This window comes from Capsicum annuum, chromosome 7, assembly GCF_002878395.1.
Source record: "Capsicum annuum cultivar UCD-10X-F1 chromosome 7, UCD10Xv1.1, whole genome shotgun sequence".
In the NCBI taxonomy this organism is placed as follows: domain Eukaryota; kingdom Viridiplantae; phylum Streptophyta; class Magnoliopsida; order Solanales; family Solanaceae; genus Capsicum; species Capsicum annuum.
In genome coordinates this window covers 17,726,779-17,747,103 of record NC_061117.1, presented here as the reverse complement: position 1 = coordinate 17,747,103, position 20,325 = coordinate 17,726,779, and the positions used below count along the sequence as shown (strand labels likewise).

General features: G+C 33.4%; 1 pseudogene; it reads left to right on the top strand.

Moving 5' to 3' along the window:
• Positions 1-6,799: 6,799 nt before the first annotated feature.
• Positions 6,800-7,745, top strand: LOC107856283 (annotated as a pseudogene).
• The last annotated feature ends 12,580 nt before the right edge of the window (positions 7,746-20,325 follow it).

Here is a 20,325-nt window from a genome sequence, read left to right as displayed (position 1 = left end):
TATAGCAAAAGGTGATTGGAAGAATACCTGTGCGGGAAGAGGGAGGTGGAGAAGACTATATCTCAACTCAGACCTTATTAAAGGAGAAACATGGGGTAGAAAGGAAAGTGTAGTGAAACTGACTAATGAAGTTGACATGAAAAATAAAAAAATTGAATGAGCTGGAAATGTGAAAGTGCATCCAAAAATGAAAATCCATTAGTCCAATTTGAAAAGAAAAATATTGAAGTGTATTGGAGATGTGCAATTTGTTAGGGGACCGCAACTAGTTAGCGTGGCCTGAATGAAGACCCATAAAATGCAGGACCAAAACTTTAACGTCTTAGCTTTGCGAGCATTGATGGTGGTAAGATTGTAGGTCAGAACAAAACCTGAACCAACAACTCCTGAAGTCAAAATAAGGGATCAAGCCAAGGTGGCAATTTCTCAAGTTTAACGTGCATCCTATTCCTCTTATTTATGGATCTAGTACGGTCAAAGGCAGTAGAAATAACAAGGCATGGGATTTCTGCCCAACTTCAGACCTTTTTGTTTCTAATGTCATTGACCTGGTCAGAACTATAAATAGAAGGCATGGGATGCAAGTTAGACTTCAAAAATTGACGTGTTGGCTTCCTTTATTTTTACTTTTGGAGTTGTTGGTTCAAGTTTCATTCTTGACTAAAAATCTTACCAATCCTCCATTCTTGCGAAGCTTCTTCCTTAGAGTTCTGGTCCTGCACTTTGTGTGTCTTTATTGAGTCCATGCTCGCTAGTCTCAATCCTTATTAAAGTATCCAACTCTAGTCCTCTTGAGCATTTTTCTTTTTCAAGAACGATTGGCGGATTTTAATATTTAGATACACTTCCACATTTGAAGCTTATTCAATTTTTTCATCTCTCAAGTCAATTTCATTGGCCAGATTCGCTAGAAGTTCCTTACTTTCTTCCCTGTGTTTTCTCTTAAATAAGATCTAAGATGTTATATGGTCTTAACTACCTCCCCTTTCCCGCACAGGTATTCTCCCAAGCACCTTCTGTTGTATAATAGTCTCCTCAAGCAACCCATCCATATAAATTTGGGTTGGGGGAATTTCTATTGGTTTTTCATTCTTGTTTGCTGTAGTGCAAGGCTTTAGAGGCCTTTCAAAAGTTCATTGTACCATTAAAATCGGTCCAATCACTATTGGATATTTACACAGTCGCTAAACACTTGAACCCTTCTCCAAACTTGACACACAAACATGAGCTAAATCATTATTAAATTGTAATCGGGTATCGACACCACCGGCTTAGAACCCTTCAGTCTTATCAGTTTGCACTTATCAAACTAAATTGTAAAATGCAGGATCTTATTTGAAGGATCAACGTCTAATCGGTAAAAAACTACATTCATAAAATTATTGTACTATATGTGTGTCTGTTTTGATAGCCTGATCAATAATACATAACTCTCACACATGAAAGTGGATCAATTCATCTACACACACCTCATTCTTCCTACCCCATCAATATCAGACAATGTTTATTCTTCAATTCCCATTATTAAGTAATGTACAAGACTACAGAGGCTCAAAGGGTAACCATCTTCAATGTCAGAACACTACTTGCCAGTTAAAAAAAAACAAGTGCTACAAGTCATGACTTTTTACCTTTTTTGTTTATAGATCTATTTATATAATAAAACACTCACCAATTTAGATTGATTAAGGTATGTGATGACTATTAAAAAAGAGGTGAATGATCGTGAATTTTTTTCTCAAAAATTCAAAATAGTTGATTAATCAAATTCCCCATCTGTTGTAACTAATGAATTAGTTATTGCACATACAGACTATCTATTGCAGCAGATGGTAATTCTATTGTGACAGTGGGTTATCTATTATGACAGATGGATGATCGATTGCAACAACTCAATAATAACAGTTGTTATTAAGTCTCAAACTATTTTGAAAAGGTGAGAAGTTTGAATGTAAAAGAAAAAGTCATGACTTTTCATAGAAAACAAAACGCCAGCAATTTGAATGTAATTAATACAATGGAGTTGAACAGTCGTGCCTTTTTTACAAACACATTCAAATTCAATCCTCTATAAATAGGTCCCTCCTTAATCTTTATTCTACTCCAGTTTTATTTATTTCTTGCATTTTATCTTTTCATATTACATTTTCAACCACTTCTATTCAAAGAGCATATTCCTTTCTCGTTGGGGTAAGTTTTTTTCTCTGTAAATCTACCAGTTGGTAGTATACGTGGTATTACACTCAGATTTTTTCTTTACTTTTGTGTTTATGCTTTTGGTCAATTCATACGTGTTCTAGATATGATTGATCCTGTTTAGGACATTACTATTTTGTATGACACCATGCGGGAACTTTAGAGCCAGGTTAACGACCTGCAGAAGGAGTTGGTTGCCGTGAGAGCAAGGATGTTCAGAGAGATGTAGAGTCTAATGAGGGACCTACTGCTGTCGGTTGACGATTGGACGACTAACAATAATAATGATAATGATGTTGATAATAATAATTAGAATGTGTTTTTCTTTTAGCATATGTATGTTAATTTTTTCATATCAGATCTATACCTAATGTATTTTTTTTTCTGTTTAGTAAAAAATTTAATTTTGATCGACTTTGGCTTTTTTAATTCTTATTTAATTTTTATTCTGTCTATTTCTTCTTCTATACATGTTAACATGTCGACAGTTGAAAGTAAGAAGCAATTTTGAATCTAGAAGTAATAGAAAATTTAATTTTTGAGTTCTTTCAATAAATGGACCATGTGTTGGAATAGATTGGTCATCCAGTGGGTTTCTGTCAATAGATTATCCATATGTTGCGAAAGATTTCTCATCTGTTGGAGGAAAACATTCTAGTTTGATGAACTGTATTGTGTTCTTCCAGCTAATGTCCATTTGTTGCAACAGATGGGTAATTTGTTGAAAATAATTTTGTGGTGTCCTGTATTTAGTTCATGTTTTGCCTCTTTTTATTGATGCACAAGTTATTCAAAATGATATTTTATATAATAAATGATAACATTTAAGTTCACAAAAGAGTTAAATAAATAAAAGTCCACAACAAACAACAACACAAGTTTTTGCAAATACAACAATCAGGGTGGATTACAATCCAGGCACGTAGTTCTCTTGTGGCCAGTGCTCTTATAACGGAGCACTTATTTCTTCTAAATGGAAATGATTCTACGACTCTAAGCCTCCTCTTATATGACCTTCTTCCCAGTTTGATAGTACTTGAGTCAATATATGGAGGAGGTATTAATCTCCCCAAAAGCTCTGCAGCCCAAGATTCTTTGGGAGGCACCGGAGATATATACCCAATATATGTCATTGTATATTTTTCCACCGAATAATATGGAGAGGAATACTCAATTTTAGTTCCATATTTTGCATCGTATTGAGCTCGAAGCGTTGCCATAGCATATGGACATGGTATTTTGTCCAAGTTAAAAACTCTACACATACAAGATCTTGTTTGATAATCGACCGTGGCAACATCATCATGATCTTTGATATTGAACTTGTAATTTGCTATTTGATGGATAATAACCTATTCCAAAAACTGATATTCATTGATATTATTTTTTTGATTCTAGAACAAATAGGGTTCCGGTATGCTCGAACTCCACACACCTTTCATGAAAATATTGTCCATACTTCTTGTTTATTATTTCAAACAGACCCACGATGGGAAATTCTCTTTCATCACCAAATAATAAATTCATTTATTCAGCTATGTTTGACGTCATAATATTGTACCTATACAAAAGAATCACTTAGTACGACATCATACTTTTGAATCACTTAGTATGACATCATACGAAAAACGTAACTCAAACAAGACATAAAATTCATAAGAATGTTCCTATTTGCTGGACAAAATGCCTGGGTCTATCTCTCAAAACTAACATGTACGAGATGTTCTGCTGCCTTGGGATGCGTATCCGCTATTTGATTGAAATGGTCTAAAAAATCCTCTCTAATATGCTTTAGCTGCTCTATAAAAAAGAGTCACGACCCTTTCATTATGAAAGTTGGTCTGAATGTTCTCTCCCAGATGCCTGATGCAACAACCAAAGTGAGCTGAAGTAAAGAAAATTTAACCCATCTTTGGAATACTTGGATGCCTATCCAAAACAAAACACAACTCTTCAATATCTTCGATGCAGCTACGCAGTTGTTCAAAAAAATATTCATAAGAGGCATCACATTCCTTATCCGCTACACAAAAAGTGACAGGAAAGATGTGATTCTTCGCATCCTGTGCCACCGTCGCTAGTAGAACTCCATTATACCTGCTCCTCAAGAAGGTACCGTCGACGGCTATGAATTTTCTCAAATGCCTAAAACCTTGAATCCAAGCACCATAGGATACAAAAAAGTACTTGACCTTCCGTTTTCATCAACTTACAATGCCTTCTTACTTTTGGGATTTATGGACTCAAGCATGTAATGGTAGGCATCAAGGACTGCATACCCATGCTCGTGTGTCCCCTAACCAAGTCCTTGGGAATCCTGATGGCCATATATATCTTCTAATAACTGACCAGGACACCCAATTCCATAAGGAGTTGATTGGCTATAACCCTTGTAGAAGGGCCTTTACCATCGGGGAATCTCTTCTTGAAATATTCACCGAGGACCTTTGCTGTGGCGTGAGGATTTTGGACTGAAATATGCTCCAAACCAAATGTGTGATAATTTTCACGTTTATGAATGACTAATCTAACATAACTTCAGTACTTCACCACTCTCAACCACCACTTGCAGTTCGGATAAGCATACTTGTAGCAAAAGACTTTGCTCGAATTAATCACCTTCATTATTCTGAAATCTTTTTTCAAATAAGAAATAGACAAAGAAGTAGATAGTTCTTTCTTGTCCTTGAATGAAATTCCCTTGTAAAATTTGGTCATGTTGTCTTGAAGATTGCCAGACTATGTCAATCAAGAAGAATTACCCACCGTATTGGTCGCATCAACGAGCGTAGGTGTTTGATTATCATTTGAACTATTCATGTCTAGATTATTCAACCTATCATCAAGATGTCTTATTGTTGTTCTTCTTCTATATTTTGGTTCTCATTCTCTCTTGCCTTTTCAATCATGTACACCCTCAACACCGGCCTAGATGAATCACTAATATAAGAATGCAACTGAACCGGATCGGTTATCTTGAAAGGTAGTACCCTCTGATTTTCAAAGGAGCTGTGCATATAGCTGATGAAGAGTTCTTTTGGTTGACAATTCAGTCTACAATAGCTAATGATTAAGTTCATAAAATTATAATCCAAAACATCACTTTGGACTGTCATAGCTATCGTCTCTGGCATTTCACCCTCCTTCCAATGCCATACATATCGATTGCTCTTCTTGATCCATTGACCATGACAATCTACCCCTACTGTTATTGATCCTTCCATTGTGGTACCTAAATAAAGTCATTTGTTAAAAAAAGTTAATAGTGATTTCATAGTGTCGTAACTTGAATCTAAACAGATGTATAATCTATTGCAACAGGCAAAAAATAAGTTACAACAGGTAAGTGATCAGTCGCCATAGATTACTTATCTGTTAGGATTCATGTTATGCTCCTAAAATTAATTTCAACAGACGAGTCATCGGTTATAAATAGGTGAATCATATATTGCAACAGACTAAACTTTTATTGCAATAGATGAAGCGCCTGTTGGGATAGATGTTACAGTACTAAGGAACCTTTGAAGCTGATTCCAAAAAATGAGTGACATGTTGCAACAAATAATTAACCTGTTGCAACAAATGACTTACCTTTTGCAACATACAAAACATCTGTTAGAATCAAGTTCAGGTTATGCTGCAATAGGTTACTAATCTATTACAACAAATATTTACCCTATTGCAATAAATGACACGTGTATTGGAATTGAGTTTAGGTTCTATTGCAACAGGTTATTAATCTGTTGCAATAGATTTTTACTCTGTTGCAAAAGATGATCCATCTGTTTAATTCATGTGATGGTACTATAGAACCATAAACATAAATCCAACATACGAGTCTTCCGTTGCAATAGATAGCTCATCTGTTGCAACAGATGATTAATCTGTTTAAACAGATGGCTCTTATGTTGTATTCATATTTGTGTGCTATCTATTGTTGAAAAAATAGCATAATAGCATTACCCAGATGAAAAATTCAACTAAAAATCATAATTTGAATTACCAATGTCTCCTATGAAGTAATGCCAAAGTGGAAAGTGATGTACAAAACAAAATTTAACCTAAGAAATTAGTCAAATAGCAGCAGTAGCGGTAACAACAGCAACATAAATGGTCAAAAAGAAGAAGATGAAGATGATAATGATGTAGAAGATGATGATAATGAAGCAGAAGATAATGAATAAAGAAACAGCAACAATGAATAAGAAAAATCGCTAAGAGAGAGAAAACAATAATGGATGAGAAGAGAGAGAAACACACATTTTCCCTCCGTTTTCTATTATATTAGGTAAACATTTGGATCAAAGTGTGAATTTAAAAACTTGTGGGCTATTCTCAAACATTTAAAAACTTGTGGGCTATTCTCAAACTTACCCAAATTTCTAAATCCATAATAAAGTAATTGTTACCTCCACTCAATTATTAAGATTTGAGTCACCTACACCTCATTTTCAAACTTTTTTGTCACTTTTAGCTCAAAGTCCCGTGACACTCTATAAATAGGAAAGTCATTTATCATTTTCATTTCACTAAAAGCTTAAGTTGTTAGAGAAACTATACTTGTGCTTAAATAACTAGAAGAAAATACTCAATCCTCAAAACTATGACAACATCTCAAACCTCTACTCCCAAATACTTACAAGATTTTAGCTTAATTGAAAAGTGTAAGAAATTGCTTTCCACCCTACCAAAAGAAAAATGATGGATTGGATCATATTCAACAATTACCAAGGTTGTTGGATATCACCAAGATTTATCCAAGGTATGATTGTATTTCAACAACAATTTGAAGCTTTAGATAATGATATCATCCTTGTTACAACTCCAAAATCAGGAACTACTTGGTTAAAATCACTTTTATTTGCTCTAGTGAATTGAATGAAACATCCTATTTTTGAACAAAATCACCCTTTAACTATCGAGAACCCTCATGTTCTTGTTCCATTCTTGGAATATACACTCTATGTTGATGGTCGAATCCCTGATTTCATATCCTTCTCTTCACTTAGACTCTTTGCAACTCATGTGCCCTTTGCTTCATTGGCAAAATCTGTCTAATATTCAAGAACCAAACTTGTTTACTAATGTATAAATCCTAAGGACACTTTTATTTCTATGTGGAATTTTGCAAACAATCTAATACTTCATCACAAAGATACCAATTCCATTGAAGAAATGTTTGATTTTATCTATAAGGGGGTGAGCATTTATAGTCCATTTTGGAATCACGTGTTGGATTATTGGAAAGAAAGCATAGAAAAGCCAAAAAAAGTACTTTTGTTGATGTATGAAGTAATTAAAGAGAAACCAAAAATTCAACTTCAACGCTTGGTTGAATTCTTGGGATGTATGTGTATTTATGAGAATTTGAGCAATTTGGAGGTGAATACAAAGGAGAAGTTGTCAACTGGAGAGAAAATAAAGTGTTCTTTCGTAGAGGGGAAATTGGAGATTGAAAGAATTATTTTACCGAAGAGATGAATGAGAAACTCAATCATATCATTGAATAGAAGTTCCCAAGATCTGGATTAAATTTTTCATATATTTGATTAGGCATTAGTTTGCAATTTGTTAGTTTGATGCATTTATTTATTTTGAAAAATGTTGGAGTAGTCGTTATCTCATTAGGATTAGTAAGGTAAGGTCTAGTAACCTGTAACGGCCCGAGAGTACACCCTGGGTATCACATGCCGCTTAAAGCCTTGAAGAACCACAAAATAACCCATGCTAGTACCTACTGTGAGACTGAACAATGTAACATGGAATATATGCAGAATTTACCTGGGATGCCATAAGGTTTTAAATCATAGTTCTGATAATGTCTGTAAAACAATGCTGATAATGCTTATAAAATGGTTGATAATGACAACTGGAAATTGATTAAAAGTGTCTGAAAGCCTCTAACTGAGTAACTGAGGAGTTGATGGGACAAGTCCCAAACTAACTTCAACTGGCTACTGAAACTAAAATATTGAGATAATTATAATTGGCTCTAGGAACACGAGAACTCACCACTGCTGCAGCTACTGGTGCGCTAGGATATCTAGGTACGATCGGGAACCTGAGAGTCCGAACCTATGATATAAAACATCATAGCGCAAGAAAAGATATGCGCTCAGTACTTTGAATGTACTAGTATACTAAATGGGATTAGGCTTATATGCATGGTCTCATGGACATGGATAATGATTGGCTGAATAGTATGAGACAACTTAGAAACTGATATGAATATGTGAATACTGTAAAATATAAGAATGCATGACCAAACATATAACATAATTCTAAAAATAGTTTGTAAACAAAAATACTAAAATCTAATAATTGAATAACTGTTAACTGTATGCTATGGTCAATGCAAACCTGAACTGAAGTATACTGATTACTGACTAACACTGTGGAAGGTATCATCTAATCGACATGTCTCACTCTGAACTATTGGGGTTCAAAGTGTAACCCCAGTTGAAAAGGTGTTAGTACCATGCCCTAGGTGATAAAAATGGCTATCTGGATCCACTAAGCTATTGAAAAACCAGGATGTCAAGCATAAATTGATGGGTGATACTTGGGCGGAGTCAAGCATAATCTAACGGGGGACCCCTGGGAGGTAGTCAAGCCTAAACTAATGGGTGACTACTTATCCTATGTTGGCAACATAGTTCTGGAGCACAGGGACTGCTACTAACGACTCTACCTAACTAATGGGGAAGCCACCATCCCTGCATTCGCTCAGTACTAATTCTACTCCCAACTGAACTGACTCGAATTACTGAACTGATCTAAGTTTAACTGAATAAGATAATTGACTGGACTGATGACACTCATGATCTATCTAAAACCATTCCGAAACTACTAAGACTAAGTAAGAAACTAAGTTTTTGGGTATTCATAGCCCCTAGGACACGATAACAATAACGACAGGGACACATAAAAGCTTTGAAACCATGGAAGGAAATAATTGTTCATAATTATTCACTTAAGAAATTCATCAATCGCATAAGGGTCAAGACTTTGACATGGTGGTGCTTTTAAACATGACAAGATAGCACGAATCACATGACCAAATCATAAACTGAGGGTTTTATTTTACACTTGCATGAACATGAAATGGAAACCATACTATTTAAAACATACTAAAGCTTTAGGGACATATTATGCAGTCATTGTTCAAAATCCTTTCATCTAGGCATTTTATCAAACACTTGCAATGCATGGTTTAAGCTAAGAATGAGAATAGTTTTAAACATGTAGTAGTAGCATGATTTTGATACTAAATCACCAATTAAAGCTTAAATAAACGAACAACACCATTCAAACGAGTAGGGTTTAGTAACAATAATAATTTCTTGTAAACATGATATAAAATTTGAAATTCATGAAAGTTCATGGTCATAATTCATAAAATATGTAATAAGCGTCGCTTTCAGTGAAAATAGATTGTAATCATCATGTATAATCAAAATTCATAAAAGCTTCATGGAGATAATCATTATAAACATGTAATTTCATGATTTAAAACATAAAAGATGCATTCTTGGACTCCATGGGTGAAAAGAGCCCATGAATGAACATCTATCATACCTTGCAGCTTTGATCTTGAAAGAGAATTAACTTTTCTTGAACGTTCTTGGGTTGGGAATTACAATTTCTTGGTTTTCTTGAAGAAGGGCTTGAATCTTGTTCTTGGGAGATGATCTTGAGAGAAAACCCTAATTTTATTATTCTTGAGAGTGGAGAGGATTATGAGTGATGAGAAACTAATATTTTATCACTTAATAGGGTTTTATGTGTGATTTAAGTTATGGGAGGAGAGGGGAAAGACCAAAATACTCCTCCAAATTTGAATAGGAATTGCTGAATTTTAAGGGTGACGTCCTTGGTTGATATGTCGTCAACCAAGTGATGACCTATCACACCAAGTTATCACTCAAAAGATGATTTTATGAGATGCTGGTCTTGGGTGACGACTTGGGATAATAGGTCATCACTTAGGTGATGGCCTATCAACTCAGGTCGTCACTTGGAAGCTGATTTTTGTGAGTTTCGGGTTAAGGGTGACGACTTGGGCTGATAGGTCGTCGCTTAGGTGATGGCCTATCAACTCTGGTCGTCACTTGGAAGCTGAAAATAATAGCTCGCTGGTTTGGGGTGATGACTTGGCTGATATGTCGTCACTTAGGTGATGGCCTATCAACTTATGTCGTCACTTTATTGATAGACAAACATGCTGAGTTAAAATGAGTATACCTTTTCGTTCCAATATCGGATTAAGGTGAAAAAAAATGCGTGGGAAAGAAGATTCAAAGACCTTTTATTTTATATATAGTAGGATACGTAATTCATTATGTACAAGGAGTAATGGTCATCTAAAATTGACCCAAGCTGAAATGTTCACTAAAACTTAGTCGATAGGAGAGTTCTCAACTCGTCTTTGAGTTAGGAGATTTTTATGACCTCGACTGATATAAAAAGATGTTTTAACACTATAGAACTGATCATAACACATATATAGACATAGAATCATTGGGCCTGGGTCTATATACTTAGGAATAATGGTTTGAATTCTAGCTCGAAAACAAGGGGTGTTATATTATCTCCCTCTTGGGAATATTCGTCCTCGAATGAGACTAGTTAAGCTGAGAGTACTGAAGAATCTGAGATCATATACTAAACATGCATGAATGGGAACATGAGAACATAACTTGGTCTGAAACATGATACATGAACTGAATATCATGAACTAAACTGATTTTCTTGAATGCATGCAATGACATGAGAATTGTTATAAGGCTGAGATAGAAATGAGAGAGTCAACTTATAAGTAACTATTACCTCTGGTTGGATCTGGTTTCATGATGAAAATTAGAGAGGTTTAGGATATGAAAATTCAGGGTTTTACAACATCTCCCCCTTGGGATAGTTTATCCCCCGAATGATACTGACTTGGTTGAATTACTGAGGAAAGACTGAGATGATGCACGAGACACTTATGAATTAAATCATGGCTGAATATCTGGAATCTAAAACGGATGCCTGATGCATGAACTGGATTGAGGTAATGACTTGCATAGTCGTGAAGGAATTTCCTCCTAAATAGGAGAGATGAAAACCATAGAAACTTGTCTGCCTGACTGCTAAGCTGAAATATTAACTATACAAACTAACTCATACCGAAAGCATATACTTAACTGGAGTATTTCTTTGACTCTCTTTCTATGAAGTTCTAATGACTTTAGGAAGCAAAGAATCTTAGGCATGGTCTGAATAAAACATCTGGACAAGAAATCACAACATGGCTAAAATTCTGTAACATAGAACACAAGCATACGAAACATCAGTTAGGATAGAGCTCCTAAGCCTTATGCACTGCAACTACTAACTTTCAATTTTAGCCACACTTCTCAAATACTCCTTTAACTACACTTTATACTCCAACACCGCACTTCACTTAAGGATACTAAAAATATTCACATGGGCACTGATAACTCTACCGACTGAAGTTTGAGATGGACTGAATTCTTCCACTATGTATAATCCCACTAGAATCTACAAAATACACACATAACACTGTATTACTAGTTTGAGTCATGAACTCAGTACACTCTGTATTTTCATAACTTTCCATCTCCTAAATAATTCTGATTACTCCTTTAACAACTAAATACAACTCTTAATAGTCATTCACTAACGGGTAATGCATTTATCCACTTACACAATAACATGATATTCAATCCTATCTTTATAGCTACAACCTCGAATAAAATAAGCATGCAACAATCTTTCCTTAATATGAAACATTTTCTCTCTCCCATCTAAGCAATTGCTCATCACTATATCATTTCATAAGAAGAGGTCACTAAAAGGCTAAAACATGAGGACCTAAAGCATGAGTGAACACTATACAAAATTTGACACTTAAAATAGGCCTGAGGAATAGAATATCAACATCATGGATTCATCAAGAGACCTAAACTGAGGATATACATGACAATATTTGAATTTTATTGATCATTAGGAGTGTAGCATGAGTATTGGAACTGAACATCTAGTAAAACATAAAAACATAAGTCATGAGCTGCATGACCTGAGTTTGGAGTTCATAACTTCATGGAATATGATTCAGACTGCGTTCTTTAGTGTATAAGTAATTCTTTAGTGGTCGCACTGAAAGTACGGTGGAGGTTAGTTGAAGATGATATGAACTGGAACTCCTTATACTAGGAACTGGAAGCGTACATGATTTTCTATAAAGTGCACGACTATGAGCTATGATCATAGGGCTGACAAGTAAGGCATGAGTAGATATCGTAATAACTGAAATACAAAACTTTGTACTGAGGTAAGGATGGGTGGGCATCATCCTCTCCTACTTCTTTTCTACACATACTAAGATTACTACTAAAATCTGAAAGCCTGAAATTCGTGAAATCATAATTTTTTACCGGAGTATTCAATTTTGAATATTAATAACTAATTAACATGTACATCATAATCAAACCTAAAAGACATATTAATTAATTGATATTAAGAAATAACAAAAAAATTTAAAATAAAAATATTATCTAATACGTATAATGAACTTCAACGATTTTCACTGTGATTACAATCATTGATTGATCCTGCCTCCATGGGTGAAAGGGGTTCACCAGCCACATCACTTGGCTGCAAAAGAATACAAAATAAGTGATTTATTGACACACTGCAGAGTACTAAAGGACTTGGTACAAAATAACACCAATAAAAACATTATTTTTCTGTGACTAAAATGAAGAAATATGAATGTACCACATAATTTGAAACAACTTTAAAATGAGGATTTAAAATAGTATTAACACTTCAATAGAGCTTTGCTCTTGTTGCATAATTCAAAGACAACTATTGTGTCCCAACAGCATGCTCATAATTTGGATTTAACCTTGTTCTAAGGATATATCAAGAGTTTCAACTTATTAGATGATGCAATCCGCGGGACAAATCATCCTAAGTTTGAGTATGCTACCAACTCCTCAAATCATAGAGAAAAATTAGAAAAGAAGAATCAAGAAATACACAAAATCGTACTCACAATTTTGATGATAAAGTCACTTCTACTTATTAATTATTTTACGATTGCATTTTATTTTCGGAAAAATTATATTTTCAATGTTGACATATATATTTTAATGTTTTCATATGAGTACGTGCTGGACTTCTCATTTAAATTAATGTACAAAATACACATGCAACGCACGTACCTTAAACTAGTAGATCCAAAACCACAAGTATTAATATAAGTAAAACTTACATAAATCCCTTGATGTTTACGCCAAATTACACCCTATCCCATATTTTATTAAAATTGCAGGATATTTCATTTTTATGTTTTTCAGATACGTTTTACACTATTCCATCTTTTATTAAAACTATAGGATATCCCTTTTTGTGTGTTTTCAGATAAGTTTTTTATAAAGAGATATATGACATCTGATACGTTTTATGTAACTAATCAGCCCCGCTAAGAATAAAAAATAATGGATTACTTAAGTTAGGAGTAAATCACGCTTCGTAACCTTAAATTAACAGTAAATTATCCCAAAAAATCTGTAATCAGTTATTATGTTAATTTTTAAACTATCTTTCTCCTCATTCATGTTTCAGAAACATTCATCTACTCTCTTCTCTTATTCTTTTTTTTTTTTTACGCTTTTTAAAACAATTGTCAATGAATATCTCTGATAAGGATCGGGTTATGTTGATAAACAAGAAAAATAATGCGGAAGCGAAAACCCTAGGATTAAAGACAAAAAATTAAAGATAGATGAAATTTGAGAATAAATCCCCAATTTTGAGATGAAGTGCTAGAACCCTAATTGATCTTAGTATTCAAAATTAGTGGATTAAGACTAATTATGATACTAATAAAGTCAATTCAAAAACTTATATCCAAAGGTGATCTAGACCCCTCTTTCAAAAAAATTAAAGACAACAATTAGTATAAGACTAATCACCTTCTTTAATTAACTTTAATAGAAACCAAAGATATCAAGTTAAGAATTAATCTTACCTCCTAAAGAATCGTTCTTATAAGGTTGTAAGATAAATCCCAAGTAGCCACACACAAAGGTGTAACTAAGAGAAACTCTCAATTAATAATAATGTTGTCTGATTGAAAATAACAAAATCCATCCCTATATATAGGGAAAAAAACCTATCCCAAATAGCATGAGATTCGAATTCTACTTTTATGGAAATAAATAAATCTAGGAAACTTTAAAACTAGGAAACTTTAAACTTGGAAAATTTAAACTAGAAAACTTTTAAACTAGGAAAGTAATATAAAAAATAAATCGCTAATTAAATAAGAAAAAGTTCCCAAATTTAATCAAAACATATATGACCCAATCTTCTTCCGTTTGGACTTGGACTTGAATCATGAAATATGTATAGCACTTAGCCCATGCTTCTCCATAATTCTTGGGCTCGTTCTTGGGTTTTTATTCCATTATAAGTATCTTCTTGATCACATTGAAGCCCGTCAATTTTAATGCAAATGGATTAGACTGGATGCTATCAATCTCTATCTTGTTACGACATTCTAGTGTTTGGGTTAGTGATGTCAAGTATAAGGATATAAGAGTGAAGGCATTGTAACTAGAGAACATATAACATATAAAAAGTTAATTTCTATCATTACTGTAGAACTTAAAATTGAAGAAACAAGAAAAAAATTCAAGCTCGATATATTGTTGATACAAACTCATCTCCATTGCTAATTCGTAATGATAAGGGAGTAAAGCTATACATAGAGGTTAAGAAAAGTATACCCGAATTTAGGATGTATCCATTGTGCATCACTATCATTGATAAAGATGAAATAGAGATGTTGTTTGAGGGTGAAAGTGATGTCGTTATGTGTTTGGAGGGTATGAATAAGGAAGGACTAGCATTAGCTCCTGTTTATTCGGAGTTTTCGGAGCCTTCATCTTTGGTAGACATTAAGGTGAACAATATAATATCCGATTGCAACAATTCAGTTGTTAAGGTTGGCCACATTTACAGCGACAAAAAAATACTTGTATATATAATGTCAAAGTATGTCATTGAGCATTCTTTCAACTTTAAAGTCAAAAGATCGGACAAACAAAGGTATGTATCTGTTGTTTTTATATCATAAAGGCAAAACAAAATATTTTAAACTGAGGTATTAAAATGTTTTGTTTGTTAATAAATTTGTTTATCTCATGTGTTTCATAATCCTGATTTAGAAATACAAAATTTGCATTTGCTGAAATACATGCTTTATGATCAGATGTTGTGTAGATGGCAAGAGCATTTGAGATACATAATTTATTTTATGTATCTAGCAATTTTTTAACATATTTGGTTGAGATACATAATACATTCAGTAGATCATATAGTGATACTTAATTTGGTTTATGCATTATGCACGATTTGTGATTTACTTTATACGTTAAATTGAATAGTGTATGAAAATGATTATAACTTAGACACAAAAATTTTTAATAATTATTTTTTTTTTACTTTTGTTGTGTGTTTTTTTTTTGCAACTATGTCCTAAAATATTTTTCTGGGAATTGTAGTTAGATTTTTAAGGCATCATGTCGATAGAGTTTAGAACTCTTCAAAGTATGGGTGCTTGATAATGTACATATGTGCCCTTTTAAAGATAGAATGTTCACCAAGTTTAAGAAATAGTGTCATTCGTTAGCAATTTTACTGCTCCAAAACTAGCCAATCATTAAAGGATACATACATCAACCGACATTATTAAAGATATCAAATTTGCTTTGCGGTGTGGACGTTAATTACCAAAAGTATGGAGGGAAAAAGAGCATGTGGTTGAGATGATGAGGGAAAAATCAGTTGATGGTTATCGCCAAATACCTAGATACATATATATATATCTATATATTCTTAATTCAATGTATCCTAGATTACATATTAGAATGCATATATCAGAAGATAACATGTTTGTGTATCTGTTCATAGCATTACAACCATTAATGAGAGGATTTAAGTTTTGCAGGCTAGTACTTGTTGTGGATGGAAAATATTTGGGTGGTGCATATAAAGAAACATTTTTGTCGGCAAGTACTATTGATCGGGCAAGTACTTAAATAGAATGTTTCAAATACAATGTAGATATTTAATTTTCTTTTGTAGTTGAAGTACTTGATTTTTGGAAACTTTAAAAATGATATATTAAATTTGTTTTTCTGATTATCTATTGCATATTGTCAATAGCTTATGGTGTTGTAGACTCAAAAAATGATAGTTCATGGACGTGATTTTTTGAGCAGTTTAAAAGTGCTTTTGGAAAGCCTGAAAATATGTGTGATATTTCTGATCGTAACGAAAGCATAATGAATTCAGTTAGCATTGTGTATCGTAATGTTCCGCATCTAGCATGTGTTTGGCATCTATGAAAGAATGTATGCACAAATTTCAGAAAAATCAAAGACAGACTTATTGAAGTTTACTATGCAATGGCAAAGGCGAATAGACAAGAAGATTTTGATTTTTTAATAAATCAAGCTGGCAAGGTGGATCATAGGGTGAAGGTCTACCTTGAGAATGTTGACTATGAAAAGTGGGCACGAGTGTATGCACCAGTTAACCGAGGTAGAATGAAAACTTCAAATATATCCAAGTGTATAAATGAAAAACTGATTGATACACGTGAATTGCCTATCTTAATTTTTTTGGAACAAGTAAGAATACTTTTTGGATCTTGAAAATGCAAAAATAGAGAAAGAGCATCATATACAAAACAAGCATTGGATAAAAGATTTTATAGTCTTCTTCAGCTAAAATGGAGAAATCTTCTTAGTTAACGGTTACTTATGTTGCTTACATTATCCTACAGTATTATTGTCATGACCCAAAAGGCCATGAGTGGTACCCACACTAATATTTCTGTGGGAGAACCATCTAAACGGAACCTTTACCCAATCACTTAGTCAATATTAAGATAATGATATCATAAAATCAGAATAATAATAATAATAATTCAGGATTAATCGTTATTAATGCAGAAGTCAAATAAAATACTTATTAAAATCCTCAAGATTCGAAAGTCATCGTACAAGAACTACTAACAAAATCATGTCTAAAGAGAACTCCAAATAAAGTAAATTAGGAATGTCTCATTGTCCGAAAGATGGATAATATTAACTAAGATGACCCGTGGCAGCCTGAAGACGGAATACTCACCCTTTGGATCAAGATCTTCTTTCAAATCTAGAGATGAGGTCGTGTCTGAGCCTCTAAAAAACTTTCTGTACTCAACAAAAGAAGAGTACAGGTAATATCAGTACAAATCACTATGTACTGGTAGGCATCATAGGCCAACTCAACTAATTATATGTACACAACATAATTAGAAAAATACGTAGACAGGCATCATCAAATAACAAATTCTCATTGAATCAACAATACCGCAATAACAGGTCAACAGTGCTCACAAACAAGCCGCATAACTATCAAGAGTATCAATCATACGGTAAACATCCACAAAATCAACACTAGTATGTACACACATGCTATGGGGCTTATTTTTGCCCAAGTAGTCATGAACTGCAGAGAACAATCTATGTTCATGTACTGTACTGGCATGGTAACTGATCCAACATAAATATATATGTGGTATCCGATCCAACATAAATATAAACTTACCGCCGTGGTACCCGATCCAACATAAATATAAACGTACCGGCGTGGTACCCGATCCAACATAAATATAAACGTACGACGTGGTACCCGATCCAACGTAAATATAAATGTACCAGCGTGGTACCCGATCCAACATAAATATAAACAAGTATTATCAATATCAATTTACACAACCTCACAGCATACAACACAATGTACCATGTTTACAAGTACACTTAAAGTCATAAGACAATTCCATCAAGTCAATTTTCAATAAATATTTATACACGAATCAACAATCCAAACACCAACGATTTCAAGCATGTCCTAATACCAATCCACAAGTATCCAATTTAGGAGCATACACACAATTAAGTCTAGTCTAAACTCCAATTAAATCATAATCTACCTCGATCGAAGAATCCGAATGCAAGCTAACTTGCGAGGGTCTTTCCCTTCCAGAAAGTCTCCGAACGAAATATAATCTTCATAAGAATACAAATCTAATGACACCCGTATACCTTGTAATCATTGCCTAATTATTATTACTAGGTTATTAGCATACCGATGTAAATATTCCCCTCAGGCCTCCCTTTCTAATTCATTAATTCACTCCATACTATCGTTGCAAGTCCATAGATTAGTAATCATTAAACAAACATTAGATAGTAACATGATGAACATATCACTTAAACCTATCTCTAAGTAGCATTACGTACATCACGCACCACTGCAACTCCTAATTACCTTCACAGCTTCACGTCATTGTCAAAGCATTTTCCATAAATTCTTTTTCTTGTCGTCATTGGCCTAATTGAACAACTAATTAGCAAGATTAATTCCAATGCGCCAGATAACACCATTTAACATATGTAGTGCACATCATTATACTAGATATGATTAAATTATTAATTCACTCCCAATTCTATATTTAAAACATGTGAGAACTTTGAAAATTTATTCAACTCAACTATTACCTGAAGCCTTCAAGACCTTCGCAAAACTTGGGAGTGAAAACTGTAAGGTTTGGTGCCCTTTCTCTGGCAACCCTCTGATTTTTATTGTTGATGATATTATTATTATCAAGACCTTCCACTTAAATTAATTCTTGTATTGGCCACATAAGAAAATAAATTAAAATATTGACCCATTAAATCATTATTAAATTTATTATTTAAAATACTCAACACTTTAAATGGATCATCAAAATTTATCGGGACCTCAAGAAAATAATCCAAATAATGACTTAAATCACTTCTGTACATCTAAAAATTTGGTACTACTCATTCTGTGAGTTATAATTCACGTACATAAACTACGGAAAGAGCTAGAATAAGGGAGATGACAAGATTTCGCAAAGGACCGGAAGGGTTGTTACAATTATTGAATTTGTTATAATACATCTGAATTAGAGGTCATTATGTATTACCTATCTTTGAATCAGTTTTATGTTTCTGAATTATGAAAGATACATCCAAGTTTATTAAATTTATTATTTAAAATACTCAACACTTTAAATGGATCATCAAAATTTATCGGGACCTCAGGAAAATAATCCAAATAATGACTTAAATCACTTCCGTACATCTAAAAAATTAGTACTACTCATTCTGTGAGTTATAATTCACGTACATAAACTACGGAAAGAACTAGAATAAGGGAGATGACAAGATTTCGCAAAGGACCGGAAGGGTTGTTACAATTGTTGAATTTGTTATAATACATCTAAATTAGAGGTTATTATGTATTACCTATCTTTGAATCAGTTTTATGTTTCTGAATTATGAAAGATACATCCAAGTTATATTATACAAGGGATAAATAGTTGTGATAATAAGAGATACATACATGTGTTAATAAGAGATACACAACAATTTTGATTAAAACATGTTTGTCTTTTTACAGGTTAGGGCATCGTTGCCTTATGTGCACTTTGTCTATAATGAAGGAAGGAAATACATTGTATGTCTAATAAAAGAACATGTCGTTGTATAATATTCTAGTTGGACGAGATAACATGTCAATACGCGATAGCAATTCTAAAAAATAAGCATGTAGTTGACACGAAACCCTTTTACTTTGAGTATTACCATCCAGAGATTTTAATGAAGACCTTCGAAGTATTGATATTTCCAATGTCGGGTAAAAAAGATTAGATTATGCCACAAGAAGTTCAAGATGGAGTTGTGTTACCTACAAAATACAAAAGACAACCCAAAAGGCCAAAGAAAAGGAGACACAAGAAATCAAGTGAAACTCTTATAACGAATAGTAATTATTGCTGTCGATGTGTCTATGAAGGTCACAACAGGTGTTCTTGTAATTTCTTTCTAAAAGAGGAGTGAGATTCTAGTCTGCATTAAATTGAGATATATTACTACTCACTAGATTATTCGTTTTTTCATTGTTGGACAAGTCAGTTATGAAATTATTGCTACTTTTTGAACTTTAATGAATAATATTTGTTGGAATATGACTATT